Below are 15,714 nucleotides of genomic sequence, written 5' to 3'. Positions count from 1 at the left end.
CAAAGTTTTTGTTCAAATCTGAGGAACAAAGTAATAGCCCAGCGCCATGCAATACTGAAGAAAGGTGAGTGCCAGTTTCAACCTGTGGTTGTGAAACCAAATTTGGGGGGGGGGGGGAGGAGAGATCGACATGCACAATTTATTGCCAAACAATAAAACTCAGAGCATTCATAGAATAAAACTCACGGAGAAGCAGTATCAAGGAAAGAAGAAAAGACAGAGACATTACCAAGTTGCATCGGCTGTTCTTAAGCTGCTGGTAGATCGGGACCTTGGGCTTCATAATAATACTCATCTTGCAAATAAAATCCCAAGACTTTTCAGCAGTGAAACTTCAGCTGTCTCCACACAGCTTCTGCACCACATATTCCATTTGTAAAGGAGGTTTAGTTGAAAAATACAAGCTTTTGGAAAAGCATCCTCTTTGGTACAAGAATCCAGGTTTTTCAAGACCCAAGTCCTAAACTGCTGAAGTGCTCTGCTTATTCCCCCCAGCGCTTAACGCCAGCCTGGGTTTGGAAGTGACAGTGCTTCTCTCTTCTGCCCTGCATTGCTGGGGGAGGAACGGTTTTTGAATGTAGTCTCCATCTAGGTCACATGGGCAAGTAAGGAAGCTGAAAGAGCCTCTTGATCTTTTTTCTCTCTCTCAATTCTATAATAACAGGTTTAAAGGTTATACACATTCTAAAACTGTCGATGGACAGTAAAAGGAAAATATGAAGATGTGCCGTAGGCGCCACAGTGAGAACCTTCACTTTCAGAATTGTGGGGGGTAAACAGAAACAGAGCCAAGCTTTAAGACTTCTTGTTTCAGGCAAGGGACTGCATGAGAATAGAATGATTTGCTCCCTTTCGGTCTAACCCCTCTCCCTCTCCCTCCCCTCCTCCTCCCTCCCCACAGCTTCCAGAAAAGAAAACTAGCTGCTAAATCACACACACAAAAAAGTGCAGCTGCTTGAGAGCTGAATGGCATCTGGTTTCTCCAAATATGAGGAAATATATAGGGATACCATGTGCTTTTCCATGGAGTTTTTTGGGGTTCATGATAATAAATACTTTAAAATACTACAAGGAAGGAAAAAATATTAGATGCAAAATATTTTTATTGTATCTCTCCCTCCCTCCTTCCCCACACACTTACAAATGGGTGCATTATGGAAAAATATATCATTCCCAATACAATTCTAATAATGCATTTGGAAAAAAGATTACTGAGAGTTATTGTCAAGTAAGCACATTTTCTACATGGGGTGGCTGCACGTGCACTGGTCAGTTCGAGATGCCAGGACCTTGTTAACTTGCCCAGCCAGCCTTTCATCACACAAATTCCATGCTAAAGGAACTCCATTTGAAATTATCTGATTACAGGCAGAATGCAAAGTTTGCGAAAGAGGTAAAATAGACATTTCCTTGTGGTTATCTTTAGATTATATGGAGTGATTTCTGCATGGAAAGTTATTTTTAAATGCAATGCTGTGGAACGGCTTTGGAATGTGATCTTTGGATGAAGGCACCTCTGTCACAGGCAAGTGATTACATGCAGAAGAACTCTTCCTTGCTGCAAAACATTAAGATTATGTACTGCAAAGGACTGAATAACCATTCAGAATGCTGTAGCGTCGCAAATGCAGTGGAACTCCCATGATCTTACCATGTTCTTAATTTGTCAGAATGTGCTAAAAGACAAAATTTTACAAAAAATCTGAAGGGTAAGACTTTCACCCCATACCTGGATGGATGTTGATTTATCTCTTTTGGCATAAGCAAGACTTGCCAGTTTTTATTTTAAGAGCTCCAGAAAATGTGTGGTCTGTGCCTACTACTCGCTGAAAGGAATGATCCTGCCTCTCCTCTAGGCTTATGCCAACATCTGAATGCAAACTGCTCCATAACAGCAGAAGGAATTTTTAATGAAGCATCATGCCACACATTCCCTTTATCACTGCTTCCTAGCTTATATCTTCATAATATATTCAGTGGCAGATGTTGAGGGGTTTTAAGGGGGTTCCTGGCTTGTTAGTGAAAAAGACCTTCCACGAAGGCAAGACTCACGGTAGTACTGGAACAACCATACTATCAGCATGTCTGGATCTAATGGTTATATGAAACAAACTGCAGGAAATGTATTACAGAGTCTCCCAATAGTTTAGGATTCTTTACATATGTTAAAAAAATGGGAGGGGTCTGCCTTATCCTTGTCAATCAGCTGCTTTTCTTCCCTCCTAAAGTTATCCTGCTAAAATACTCTGGAGATTAAAATCCTCATGCCCCTCCCTCAAAAACCTCCCCGGAAAAGGACATGATATATATTTTCCCATGTTCAGAGGGAAACTAGCTGAAAGAGCCCTGTTTTGACTAGGTGAAAGGGTAACAAGGAATGAGAACCACACACATTGCTTCTTACACTCCTCTCATCATGTTCACTGTCTCTCCGCCGCATTTGCAGAAAGAAAGAAAGAAAGAAAGAAAGAAAGAAAGAAGAAAGAAAGAAAGAAAGAAAGGAGGGAGGAGGGAGGGAGGGAGGAAGGAAGGAAGGAAAGAAAGAAAGAAAGAAAGAAAAGAAAGAAAGAAAGAAAGAAAGAAAGAAAGAAAGAAAGAAAGAAAGAAAGAAAGAAAGAAAGAAAGAAAGAAGGGAGGGAGGGAGGGAGGGAGGGAGGGAGGGAGGAAGGAAAGAAAGAAAGAAAAGAAAGAAAAGAAAGAAAGAAAGAAAGAAAGAAAGAAAGAAAGGAGGGAGGGAGGGAGGGAGGGAGGAAGGAAGGAAGGAAGGAAGGAAAGAAAAGAAAGAAAAGAAAGAAAGAAAGAAAGAAAGAAAGAAAGAAGAAAGAAAGAAAGAAAAGAAAGAAAGAAAGGAGGGAGGGAGGGAGGGAGGAGATGGAAGAAAGAAAGAAAGAAAAGAAAAGAAAGAAAGAAAGAAAGAAAAGAAAAGAGAAAGAAAGAAAGAAAGAAAGAAAGAAAGAAAGAAAGAAAGAAAGAAAGAAAGAAAGAAAGAAAGAAAGAAAGAAAGAAAGATCAGGAAGTGGTCCATGAATCTCTCACATATCATCTTGCCTGGCCCTAAATGCCTTTTTTTCTCACTATGGCTGTGCTGCAAGTAATTGTAATACCAAAAGAAAACAACCATGCTCTGGTATCACAAATAACATTGAACACACCATCTTTTGCAGTTGTTTTTTGGAAGAATCTGAGCCAATCAAGTGGCATGTTTATTCTTTTATCCAACCTCTTTTGTAGAATTTAATATGAATAGTTAGCAATTCTACAGCACATTCCTTATCTTAGGAACCTTCATAACATCTCTGCAACATGGTTCAGTTCCTATATGCCAGAGGTCCCCAACCAGAGGTCCGTGGCCCAGTGACAGTCCGTGGCCTGAGCTGGACTGGGCCGCCAAGAAAGACCTCCCGCCCCACCCCCACACAGCCCACTTGCGCCTGCGTGTGCACTCCAGCATGCCTGTTCGAGTGCCATGCTGCTGTTTGCACATGTGCACAAGGGCAAGCGTGCCCAGACAAGCACTCCTCATGCAAGAGAGAGAGAGCGCTTGTTCATGCATGTGCACAAGCATGGGGGTGCCCCTCCTTCCCCAGCCGGTCTGTGGACCGAGAAAGGTTGGGGACCATTGCATATACTACAAAAGACACTGGGGTTGTAACAGAGAGTTGCGTACTCCGTGTTAAGGATCGTTAAGAAGGATGTAAAATAAAAGAGCCAATATTGTCAATTAATTTTAGACACCAGAATTACACATTGTGTAACTGTAGAAACTGTAGAAAAGAGCAATTAAAGGCTTGTCTGCAAGGGTTGTTTTGAAGCCAGCTGGTAGAAACCAGATAGGATGCTTGGGGGTGACCACTCAGGTTGGGGCTGAACTAAATGAAATAGCATTTCATTAAAGGAGAGCTTCTTTAAGATGGAAAACACTACCTCTTCTAACAGGAGCTTTCTTTAATTTTCAAATTAACTTTTGTTTTGTGACTGGCCATTGCAAGATAAATACGGCATAATCTGCATGTCTGCTTTTGCAGGCTCAGAACTTTGAAAAATTTGTGTGTCTGGAAATAAAACCTGATAAGCGGAGGAAATACACATCAAGTATGATCTAGCCCTACAATAGCTTTTAAGTGGTATTAGTCAAATGGAGGTTAGGTCTATCAAAACCCATCAGTCCTAATAGTTACATGGAACTTCTATATTCACAGGCTAAGGAACAAATATGGGTACATTTACTACCACATTCTGTCTGTGGAATTCTGGAAAAGCATCTAGTTATGGTAGAAAAAAGGATCAACAACTGGATAGGTCTCAAAGGGCATAGCCGTCAGAGGAACTTGGTGGATCAGATACTTCTAGAGAAGATCTGGGCCTGAAATTCATCAGTGAAAAGTCCAAAAACAGATGTGTGCAATTCCAGATATCTAAACATCAAAGTCTTCCCTAGGAGAAAAAAAATTGGCAAGAAAGATGGTGGAGAGACTTAAATCCTCTTTAGCTCTAAAGCACAGTTTTGGAATAGATGTGGAATGTTTGTGTTGAAAAACAGATTTAAACAAATTGTCTAAAGGATTTATAAATCTGTCGTGTTAATTATGGATAATTAACATACTTCTTTCTCTGTTATATGCACTGATGCCAATGTTGACCTTTCATAACATAGCAACACTATTGCAAGGGCAGTTTTCCCCCTCTTGCATCATTTTGCAGTATCTCTCACTGTAGCGCGTGAATGCTTACTTTTAAACCATTTTAAAACAATTCTGGAGATTCAGACAGTTCTTTGGACACCTTCTTGCAAAATCTGGTTTGCTTCACGAAAGTTTCCAAATTCCACAGCATTTAACATAAACATGTAACAGTGTGACTGAAAATAGGATTTGCTGTAGGGGAGAAATATGGTAACTTTTCTTGCTGGTTTTGCATCGCCATGTTGATAATCACTGGACTAAGTAAGAAGATCTGTAACTTCATTGCCCTTTCCAACTACTTCTCTATTTGATTTGAATTTTTCCTCTCTCAATCATTTAAATGTCTACAATTCTTCGTTACACATGATAATTTAGCATGCATGGTCAAAGAATCATAAAATTGTAGATCTGGGTGGACATCTAGTACAAGGGCCATCTAGTCCAGCCTGAAGGACTGGCTGTCAAGGCAGAAAATCTAGAGCTAAAGCATCCCTGAAAGATGGCCCTCCACCCTCTAAAAACCTTCAAGGAAAGAAAGCCCAACACCCTCCAAGATAATCCATTCCACTGTGAAACAACTCTTATTGTCAGGAAGTTCTTCCCAGTGATGAATTGGAATTTCCTTTCTTGTAATGAAGGAACCTACCCTTGGGGCAGCAGAAAACAAGGATGCTCTGCCTTCCATGTAAGAACTGTTCAGGTATCTCAAGATGGCTATTGTATTACTGACCAATCTTCTTTTCTCGAGGCTAAACATATCTTTTTGCAGATTTTAGAAGTTGCAGTATGGAGGAGAAGATAACTTTTCAGCTCAGCAAACCTCTTCTTTAAATAATTCAGGTGGCTTTTTAAAAAAAGAGGTCAGGAAAAAAATTGTTAATTTTGAAATAATTTGTGAATTATTCATAGGTTGCTTCTTAAAACAAAAACTGCTGCTCAGAGAATCCTGGCACACTGCAAATCAGCATTCAGAAATAAGCTCCACTGAGTTCAATGATGCTAACTTAACAGGTAAATGTGCAAAAGGCTTGCTGTCTGCGTTTATGATCCTATACATGCATACCTGGAAGAAAGCCAAGGAAACACAGCTCATTAAATATAGCCAAGCTTGCTTCTTTGTAGGAATGTATGGAACTCTGATGTTGGCCAACTTTTTTAGATTGGTGTATTAAAATATTCTGATTTACTAAAAGAGGTGCCCTGATTAATTAGGGAGAAGACTGACTGATCAGTTGATTTTAGAAAAACAAAACAAAAAAAATTAAATCACAGATGATAAGCATTTATCTTAGATAAATTTTTGATTCTTTTTTCTCTATGATGGTGCTTGAAGAGAAATTTGAATGTATCACATAAAAACAAACCATGTTGGTTCTCCCTCACCCTGTATGTTAACTGCCAGTGAACCTAATCATCTAAATTTTTTTGTAAGCAGGGATTGAATCATGAACCTTCTGTACGCAAAGCATGTGCTTTTCTGCGGCAGTGTAGTTCTTCCCACCATTTCCATCTTTACATGAACATAGACAAAGTCCTTTTTCAGAGAAGGTACTTCAGAAATCCACACAGCAGTGGGTAGTTTCTAAGATGGAATTGCTTTCTTCAACAGAATAAAGACGGGCAGGATTTCCTGCATTCTGCACCTCCCCGCCTGCTAAGCCTTCAAATTCAGTTCCTGAGGGTTCCAACCCAAGTTCTGGGAGGTCACAAGGGATTCAGAAGGCAGAAGAGGAGGAGGAGGTATTTCCATGAAGCAGGCATCCACTTGTACCATGCTGGCTGTTGCCCAACAATCCATGTAACTACTTGACTCACTATGTGCATCAATCTGGGACGATCTCAGATACAACTGTTCAACAGCTAGTAGGTGTCACGGAAAATCTGAGGAGCCATTTCAATTAGACTGAGAGTGAGACGTTCCCTGTAACACAGAAGTATGTGAAACTTTGCTACATATCTGCAGTACACTTGAATTGTCACTGTTGTTGTTAGTCACCATCAAGTTGCTTCTGACGTATGATAACCCTAAGAATCTGTGACCTTCAGAAAGTTCTGTCATTGACAACTTTGTTCACTTCTTGCAAACACAAGCTCATGGCTTCTTTTATTGATTCAATCTTTTAATTGGTCTTCCTCTTTCCCTCCTGACTTCAGCTTTTCCAAGTATTATTGTCTTCTCCAATGAGCCTTGTCTTCTCCTAATGTGCCCAAAGTACCATACCTTCAGTTCAGTCATTTTTGCTTATAGGAAAAGTTCTAACTTAATTTGATCCATTCTAAGGATTCTGGAAATTGTAATTTGGAAAAATATTTAAATTCTCAGCTGAAATTCAAGAGAATAGCACATTTTTCTGTGTATAAAACAACACTTTTTTACTTAAATAATTGGACAAAAATAGAGCATTGTTTTATACATGGAAACAGCTGCTTTTCCCTGCCTTTTACGAAGCCACGGGGGCTTGGCAAAAAGGAAGGGAAGGCTACCTTAAGGTAAAGCAGTCTTGAAAGGGCTGCAATCTTGAAGCCCTCTCATGGCTGCTTTATCCACTTCTTAAGCCCTGTGGGGCTTAGGAAGTGGATAAAGCAGCTACGAAAGGGCTTCAGGATCAAAGGGCTGCGATCGTGCAGCCTTTACCTGAAGGGAGCCTTCCCTTCCTTTTTGCTAAACCCCGTGGCTTTGTAAAGGGCAAGGGAAAGTGGCAGTCAAAGGGAGCCCTTTGATCCCTGCTTTTCCCTTCCTTTTGCTAAGCTCCGTGGCTTAGCAAAAGGAAGGGAAAAGCAGGGATCAAATTTTCTAATTTGGGGTTAGAAAAGGGTGGCTTGTCTTATAAATGGAAAAATACAGTATATTAGATGTTTCTAGCTGAGAATATCACATAACTCACCGTAAGTTCCAAGTTTCCTTTGTATGGAACTATAACAGTTAAAGTGGTCCCAAACTGATATAGCAGTGTAGTGCAGATGTGCCCTCAATATCCACAGCTACAGTTGTGTCAATTCCTTTTCACATGATCACAGGATATGCAGAAACACCCTTCTACACCATGCCACTTTTGAAGAGTGGAACTACATGTCTTCATGTGCCTCCATATCTAGGCTTTATGAGGAGGTAAAAAGAAAATCATACCTTTCTTCAGTATCTGAATCAGCAGGAATCACTTTTGACCTTGCTGATCAGAAGACACAACAAACAGCAAAGCACATTTACTGTTTGCTGTCAACTGTGAAGGGCTTCCCCCCCGCAAAATAGGTTTCCTTAATTAGGAAAGTAACTTGATCAGGCACTGTTAAAGCATTTGTTTTTTAAGTACAGTGGTGCCTCGCTTAATGAGGATAATCCGTTCCAGCGAAATCGTCATTAAACGAAATAAAAAATCCCATTGAAACGCATTGAAAACCCGTTCAATGCATTCCTCCAATGGGCTGAAAACTCACCATCCAGCAAAGATCCTCCATAAGGGCGGCCATTTTCAGTGCCTGTAAAGCGAGGAATCTGTCCAAAAGCACAGTGGGCAGCCATTTTACACAGCGGGCAGCCATTTTGAAGCCGCTGATCAGCTGTTTTAAAAACATCGTCTAGCAAAAAATCGGTTCCCGAAGCAGGGAACCAATTGTCGGTAAGCGAATTTTGCCTATTAAAACATCGTTTTGCGATCACAAAAGTGATCGCAAAACAGTCATTGTACAGCAGTTTCGTCGTTTAATGAGGCAATTGTTAAGCGAGGCACCACTGTAAGTACTTCACTGCACCTTCACTCTAAAACAGCCTTTTCCAATCTGCTACCCTCCAGCATGCTCAATGGTCAATAACCATCAATGGTGAAGTGGAGCCAGGGCTTACAGGCTCAAAACTCCAGGGCTTCTCAGTAACAAAGACTATAACATCATCAGCCACCCCCTTGGCTCCTTTGCTCCCTCTGATCTCTGCAGCAATCTTCTAAGGGGGACAGACAGATCTTCCCAGGAACAGGATATTGGCGCCAGCTAACCCTGTTGCAATTGAAAAACATGTGAATATAGTGAAATCCTGAATGGACAAGTAGGAGACATTAATTTTACCAAAGACCTGCTCCTTATTTATTCACATGTGCCAATTTAGCAGCCTATTTTTTTATTCTTGTGAGGGTAATGCAGTGGTTCATGGGAATGTTATGGTAGAGTACTAATACTTCCACATTTATTGTTATACCACTTGTGATGAGAGAAGCTGAAGTCCAGTGCATGTGCCAGGAATCACACTGAGGAGGCTTCCTCTGAAAATTGCAGGGTACTACTGTTCCCTAACCCCCACTTCTTTCCTAATTCACACAGGAAATATTTCCTTTGGAAAGTGCTGGAATTGTGGTTTCAATGCTTGTTTCATATTTTCCCTCTATTCATCTCCTGGTTTCACCATCAAAAACAATCAACTCACATAGTACAACACAGAAACTTTTAAAAAAGGATAATACAGCTACAAAATTATAAATTAACAAGGAGATATTTACAAGGTTATGCTGATATTAAGCTGCTATATCTAATAGAGATGAGCATGAACCATCGGTTCGGCAGTTTGTAATGCTTCTTTTTTTTTTTTTTTTAACTGAATAGATGTTCAGCAGTTTCCAGCCCCACTTCCTCCGGGGAGCACCCGATCAGAGGCAGCACCCAGTTCCCCTCCCTGACTCCTCCGGGCACTGCCCCTGAGTGGGTGCCTTCTAGAGGAGGCAGGGCTGAGAATTGCCAAACACCTGTTCAGCTGAAAAATGAAACAGCACAAACTGGTGGTTCGCGCCCATCTCTAATCTTTCATGTAATGAAAGAGAAATTACCTCAATATCCAGAGTATGTGTGTTACATGCTATCAAGTTGGAATTTTCTTGTAAGTGACCATAAAAGGCATTCAGAGTGAGATATTTAAGGAGTGGTTTTACCGGTTCCACCCCACAGTGAGATCCCATGGCCAATTGGGGATTCAAACAGAGGTCTCCTGAGTCCTAGTCTGTCATTTTATCAACTATGCTAGTGGTCCCCAACCTAGAGCCTCCAGATGTTCTTTGACTTCAACTCCAAGAATCCTGGCCAGCAGAGTTGGTGATGAAAGCTTCTGGGAGTTGTAGTCTAAGAACATCTGGAGGCCCAAGGTTGGGAACCACTGAACTATGCTACACTGGGTATCAGTGAAAGTCGGTAATAATCTCTCAAGTAATAATAAATTTGGATGTTCAAATGTCAATCCCCATAGTCCCCATCCCCACCCCACACTGAGAGTCCAAATATTTAGACTATTGGATTGAGGGATATCAAGAATTAAGAAGCACACTACTTGTAAAACATATGGTTCCAAATTGCCCATTCTTGACTGCGCCACCCTCATACACCTCATATTGCCAACATGGATAACTTGCAACAACATACTGTTCCTGAGAAAATCCATCTCTCCTACTACTGAGAGGACTGCAGCTAATCTCAGAGGGGAACAGGGAAGCCCGAGGGTATAAAGGATAATGTCATAGTTCCCACTATTCTGAAAGCCTTTCAATGGTAAGCCCTGACTCTACTACACCACAGGGAGACATTATGAGCATAAAATATTGATCAATGTGCTTATGACACAACTGCGGAGTGCTGATGTTCAAAGTTCTAGTCACAGGGATATAGTCTTTTTCAGGTTGTGGCATTTTATCCCAACATGGTTTTTGGTTTTCTTCCTCAACCGTCAGTCACTGAACTGTTGGGGCTTGTCCCATGCCTCCTTCTCTCCTGCTTATCAGATAGATGACCATCTACATGGTTTATAGTAGATGATAAACACACATAGATCAAGCCTGCACATCCCTGCTGCCCTTCAGCTGGCAGATGGGGCAAGAGTGTGTCTCCTTTAGACTCCTGACTCAACTCACAATTGGAGCAGAGTGTTACTTCTGGTAGAATGATACGAAGTAAGCCCCTCATCAGACTGGTCTCCTCTTTGCCAAGATTTATTTTTCCAGTAAGTGGGAAGAGGACACTTGGCCATGCAGGGACACTTGGCTGCAGGATCCTCCACATCTCTTCAGTCTTATCTACCTATTAAACTCATCACAGATAGAGGCTCAGGTTGTAGCTCTATTTCTGCTGTTGTTACATATGGAAGGCAATGGGTCTGAAGAGGAAGAGTTCTGCTTTCCATAGGGACTTTCCAGGTGAGTTGGGATGCTAGAGAAAAGAAGTCCCAACTCACACAGAGGGCCCTCCTCTGATACTGGAAGACCTTTTCAGACTTGCCTCTCTACAGGGGAGCAATGACATTTCAGACAGAGTGGACAATGCCAGGTTCTTTCTCTATATATTCACTCTGAATGCAAAACCAATAGATAATGCCCCAAAGGGCTTCTTCCTAGGCACAAAAGGTTTCCATTTTTGCTATATAACTGCCCAGAGTAGACCTTTGGTCTAGATGGGCGAGATACAAATGCAATCAATCAATCAATCAATCAATCAATCAATCAATCAATCAATCAATCAATCAATCAATCAATCAATCAATCAATCTGCATTCAGATGAGTTTGCCATTATTTATTATTATTCATTATTCATTATTATTATTTATTATTGTTGTTATTTATTTATTCCTGCACTGTTTGTTATTGTTGTATGCTAATGTTTTTATGTTTTTTAATTGTTTTGATATTGTGTAAGCCGCCCAGAGTGGTAGAATATACCAGATGTGCGGGATATAAATCGAACAAATAAATAAATAAAATGAATAGTGTATGTCTGATTATCGGTTATTTAGGAAATCAAATTTCCATTCTTCTGCTGCCATAATCTCAGAATGGGTCTATTTCTCCCTTATGCTTTTCAACAAGGACAATTATATCTTTCAAGTTTGTATATTTAAGCAGATATTGGAGGAACTGCATTTCAGCAATGAAGTGCACTGGGAGACCTGAACCGGGAACTGCACCCAGGGAATCAGAGAGGGACTCAGACACTTTGTTCTGTGTGTCATTAGGGAGGCTGCAAGAGACAGGGATCTGGTCTGTTCTTGTCCTAAAGGGCCAGCCATCTAAACTGAGAAAGAAGAGCTGCTTACCAGCCCAACTCAATGGAGCTTACATCTGGGTTAAAATGCACAGAGATGTACTATTGCAGAAGTATTCTCAAAGGTTTTCATGGCTGGGACCTGATGGTTGTTGTGGGTTTTTCGGGCTCTTTGGCCATGTTCTGAAGGTTGTTCTTCCTGAGGTTTCGCCAGTCTCTGTGGCTGGCATCTTCAGAGGACTGGAGTAGGAACTCTGTCCATGCTCTGTTGCTGTTTGTTGGATAGTTGAGTATTTATAGCTGTGGGAACAGCTTTTGTCCTTTTCAGGACAACACGCTGATCACCCTATCTCCTGAAAAGGACAAAAGCTGTTCCCACAGCTATAAATATTCAACTATCCAACAAACAGCAACAGAGCATGGACAGAATTCCTATTCCAGTCCTCTGAAGATGCCAGCCACAGAGACTGGCAAAACGTCAGGAAGAACAACCTTCAGAACACGGCCAAAGAGCCCGAAAAACCCACAACTATTGCAGAAGTGTTTATACATTTCTTTCCCCCATAACTGGAGATCCCAAGGTGAGGAGCAACCAATGCAATAATATTAGAATTTTGTTAAGCAATACAAAACAATTCAAGAAAATGATAATAGAACCTGTAGTCTGAGGGACTACAAACCAAGCCATGATTGCTAAGACTCAAATGCTTGGTAAGTAGCCATGTTTTTACTTGGTGTTGTAATGAGATCAGAATTGGAATCACTTGATTTTTCCACTATGCAGAGGGGAGTAAACAACACTGAATATTTGCAAGAAAAAAGGAGAGAGAAGACTATTTAAAGGTGAAAACGGACTTTAGCAGCAACTTGAATAGATCACTGAGTAAACATCAGTGCTTGGGAAAAGTTACCACCTTGGAATGCAATAAACCTGCCCAATCCATTGTTTACGACAATAATCTCTCTGTGACAGCAGCAAGAAGACAAGCAGCACAGTAACACTTCCTCTCACATTCTAGAATTTCTCTCTCAGCATCTAAATAGAGAAGATGTGTTAAGTTTCTCCAAAACTTTGTTGTGGACAACAGAGCGGAGGAGGTGAGGAAGAGCAAACATAAAATAAGATCAGATATTTTATTCACAGGTTAAGGTTCTGCTTTCACAGAAACCAAATTATCCTGGGGTTAAAAATAATTGCTAGCTCAGGAAATTGAATTTCAATTCCTTCTGAAAGAATACAACTCAGTGTCAGTGGAATGCCCTTCACAAGGCTGAGTCAATGTGCTACAGCTGTTGACTCACAGATGTGGATTTCTGATAGAGGAGTCCAGAGATAGAACACTTCTATTTTTGAGAGCCAAAATTCTGAGTACCATGAAGCCAGACGGATCTTGGGCAATAGCTGGGTCAAAGAGAGAAAACTGAATTCAAATACTCAATTTGCCAGAGGCAGCAACCTGAACATGTGTGCGCGCACATGCATGTGTGTGTATATGTAAATATGCATGTAGACATATGGGTTGAATTAGCAATATCTTTATTGGACCACTAGAATATTGTAAAACCACAAGATGTCAAGATTTCCAGAACTCTGATTGATTGATTGATTGATTGATTGATTGACTGATTGATTGACTGATTGATTGACTGATTGATTGATTGATTGATTGATTTAACTTCTGGACCACCCAGAGGCAGTTTACATATTAAGCAAAATATATAAACTAAAATAATAAAAGAATGCATAGATAATAGCATAGATAAACAAAAAAACAAGCAGGAAGGCAACCGAGGATTGCCATCTGGTGGCTTAGGTGAACCAAATTATATAAACCATAACACAACAAAATATCCAGTAATATAATAACATACTCAACAACTGCAGTAGAATCCAAGTCTCAAAAATTAACCTAGAATGTTGGCAATAAAAATCTAATTAAATAATTAGGTTTTTATTGATCTTCTAAAAATATGTAGGAAGGGGGCCTGTCTAATTTCTGAAGGAAGTTTATTTCCCCATGGATATGTTTCAGTGTTCATGTGTGTGTTTGTATGTCTCCCCATGTGTGTTTTCATGTCCATGTACAAATGGATGTGTGTGCGCGCGCGTACGCGTGTGCGCGCGCGTACGCGTGTACACACACACACACACACACACACACACACACACACACACACACACACACATGTCTGGTAATATTTCCCTCCCATCTGTGTTTTGATACAATATACAGTACGTAAATCAGGTTCTCATTGTATGTATTAAAAAGATGCCTCCCAAGATTCTTCGCGCTTTCAATTGAAAAAGTGGCCAGATGTTTGGTGAAAGTTAAATACACATATGAGAAAACTCTGACATGGATTTATAGGTATACTATACAATCTAATGTATATTTATAGATATATTGTACTATAAATATTGTACCAGGGTGATGTGAGCCAGGTTTTCTCCTATATCTGTGTCTCTCTCTGTCTATAAAGATACTCACATAGACCATCTTCCTATCAGATTCCAGGCCCAAAGTGCTTGGCAATTCTGCTCTTGCATATCCTTACTAGAAAAACATAATCCAGAATTTTTGTTCAATCCCAAATTATCCACCAGCCTGTGTTCACAGAGAACATCACCCTGGAAGGAGACAGAAGTAATTACAACCCAGATAAAAAGTTTGCCTCACACAACCGCTATTGAAAACCTGTGGGTTTTTGAATGAAGCTGTACAAATAAGAACGGAAGTTAAATGGTAAAGCCTTATATATATTTAAAGGTCTAAGTATATACAGTATATTCAGTAGAATCAATAGGGTGTGAGTGTTACTGTCAAATATACTGTTATTTCTCTTTTGGGAAACTAACAGAGAGCACTCAAAACCCCTGAAATATGCTTTGCTACTTATGAATGGCTTAAAAATACTGTAGGTTCTGTTTTAGCTCTACCAAGTTCCAGACAAACACACAACCTATACATCAGTCCAGATTTTTAATGTCAAACTAGAGAAAGTACAGTATTCACAAATTTAGAAATAGGAAACTCTAGTAGATGAGCATTCAAATCAGGACTGGGGGTGGGGGAAGAGTCTATTTTCTCCTATCCCTATTTGATTCAGAACTCTGTTCATGCCTCTCTCACTATTTATGTGAAAATCAGCAATCACAGAACTGCTAATCATATGAATAACACTTTATCTAATCTGTCCCCCATCCAGCCCACTTTGACAGTTTTATATTGGCGCAGTAAATTAGGATCAAGCTGCCAAACACCATGCGGGGAGAGTAGTCATCCAGTTGTGTTGAGGCACACTGCCCTCATATGAACTAAGTGTAGCATACATTCTTGGCACATAAACCTGACCTCAAGAATGATCACATGAAGAGGCACAATATTCCCCCATATGTATGAAGAGCACAGTACAGAGACACTTACAATGCCAATGTGCTAGACCATAACACAGCTACCCCAAGCTCTCTGATTCTCTCACAGAAGCATTCCATGCCTTAGGGCATGCCATCTAGGAGTAGGACTATGGATATTGCATTGCTCACCATCCTGAGAAGGAAAACGGTGACCAAGAATCCTAGTGAACTGAGGTGACAGTAGGTCACATGCTTATTTGGTATTTTCTTTTCCTACCACTTAGTGACATGGATCTTCCTGTAGGAAAAGAGGTGGCACTTAATCCCTATCAGAATACTCCTGGCAAACACCTGCAAGAGTAGGAGGCAGGAAAGAGGGAAGCCTTTTCCATTCCCCCCCCCTGCTTGTTTGTCTATAGAACATCCATTCCCTGTTCAAGGGATGGACAATATAGCATGCATGTAGAAACGCTTCCAGCAGCTGCAGCTTCCTTCTTTGACTACAGAAAGAAGTGGGAGAGAAGGCCAAGGGCCACAAAAACTGCCTTGGGGTCCAATGTACCCTTAACTGTTCTTTGCCCACTAGTGACCTGGGGAATCTTTTTACATTTCCTTAACACTGGACATGTACAGCATGTTTTCTATATTTTTCACACAGAGAACAGGTGGGT

At 40.6% G+C, this 15,714-nt stretch overlaps 1 protein-coding gene across 6 annotated transcripts in view; it reads right to left on the bottom strand.

Annotated features, from left to right (window-relative positions):
- PDE4D (phosphodiesterase 4D) overlaps positions 1-15,714 on the bottom strand; it is an 811,089-nt gene that overhangs the window by 182,332 nt on the left and 613,043 nt on the right. The window contains exon 1 of one of the 6 annotated variants that reach the window (XM_072992729.2): positions 230-2,678. The exons of the other annotated variants lie outside the window; for them this stretch is intronic. The gene's annotated coding sequence lies outside the window, so the exon portion shown is untranslated. Of the gene's footprint in view, positions 1-229; positions 2,679-15,714 lie in introns of those variants that run through there. 6 annotated transcript variants of the gene reach the window in all.

The sequence above is a fragment of the Pogona vitticeps genome, chromosome 2 (assembly GCF_051106095.1).
Source record: "Pogona vitticeps strain Pit_001003342236 chromosome 2, PviZW2.1, whole genome shotgun sequence".
Classification (NCBI taxonomy): domain Eukaryota; kingdom Metazoa; phylum Chordata; class Lepidosauria; order Squamata; family Agamidae; genus Pogona; species Pogona vitticeps.
The sequence above is the reverse complement of the archived record's forward strand: the minus strand, read 5'-3'. Positions and strand labels throughout refer to the sequence as shown.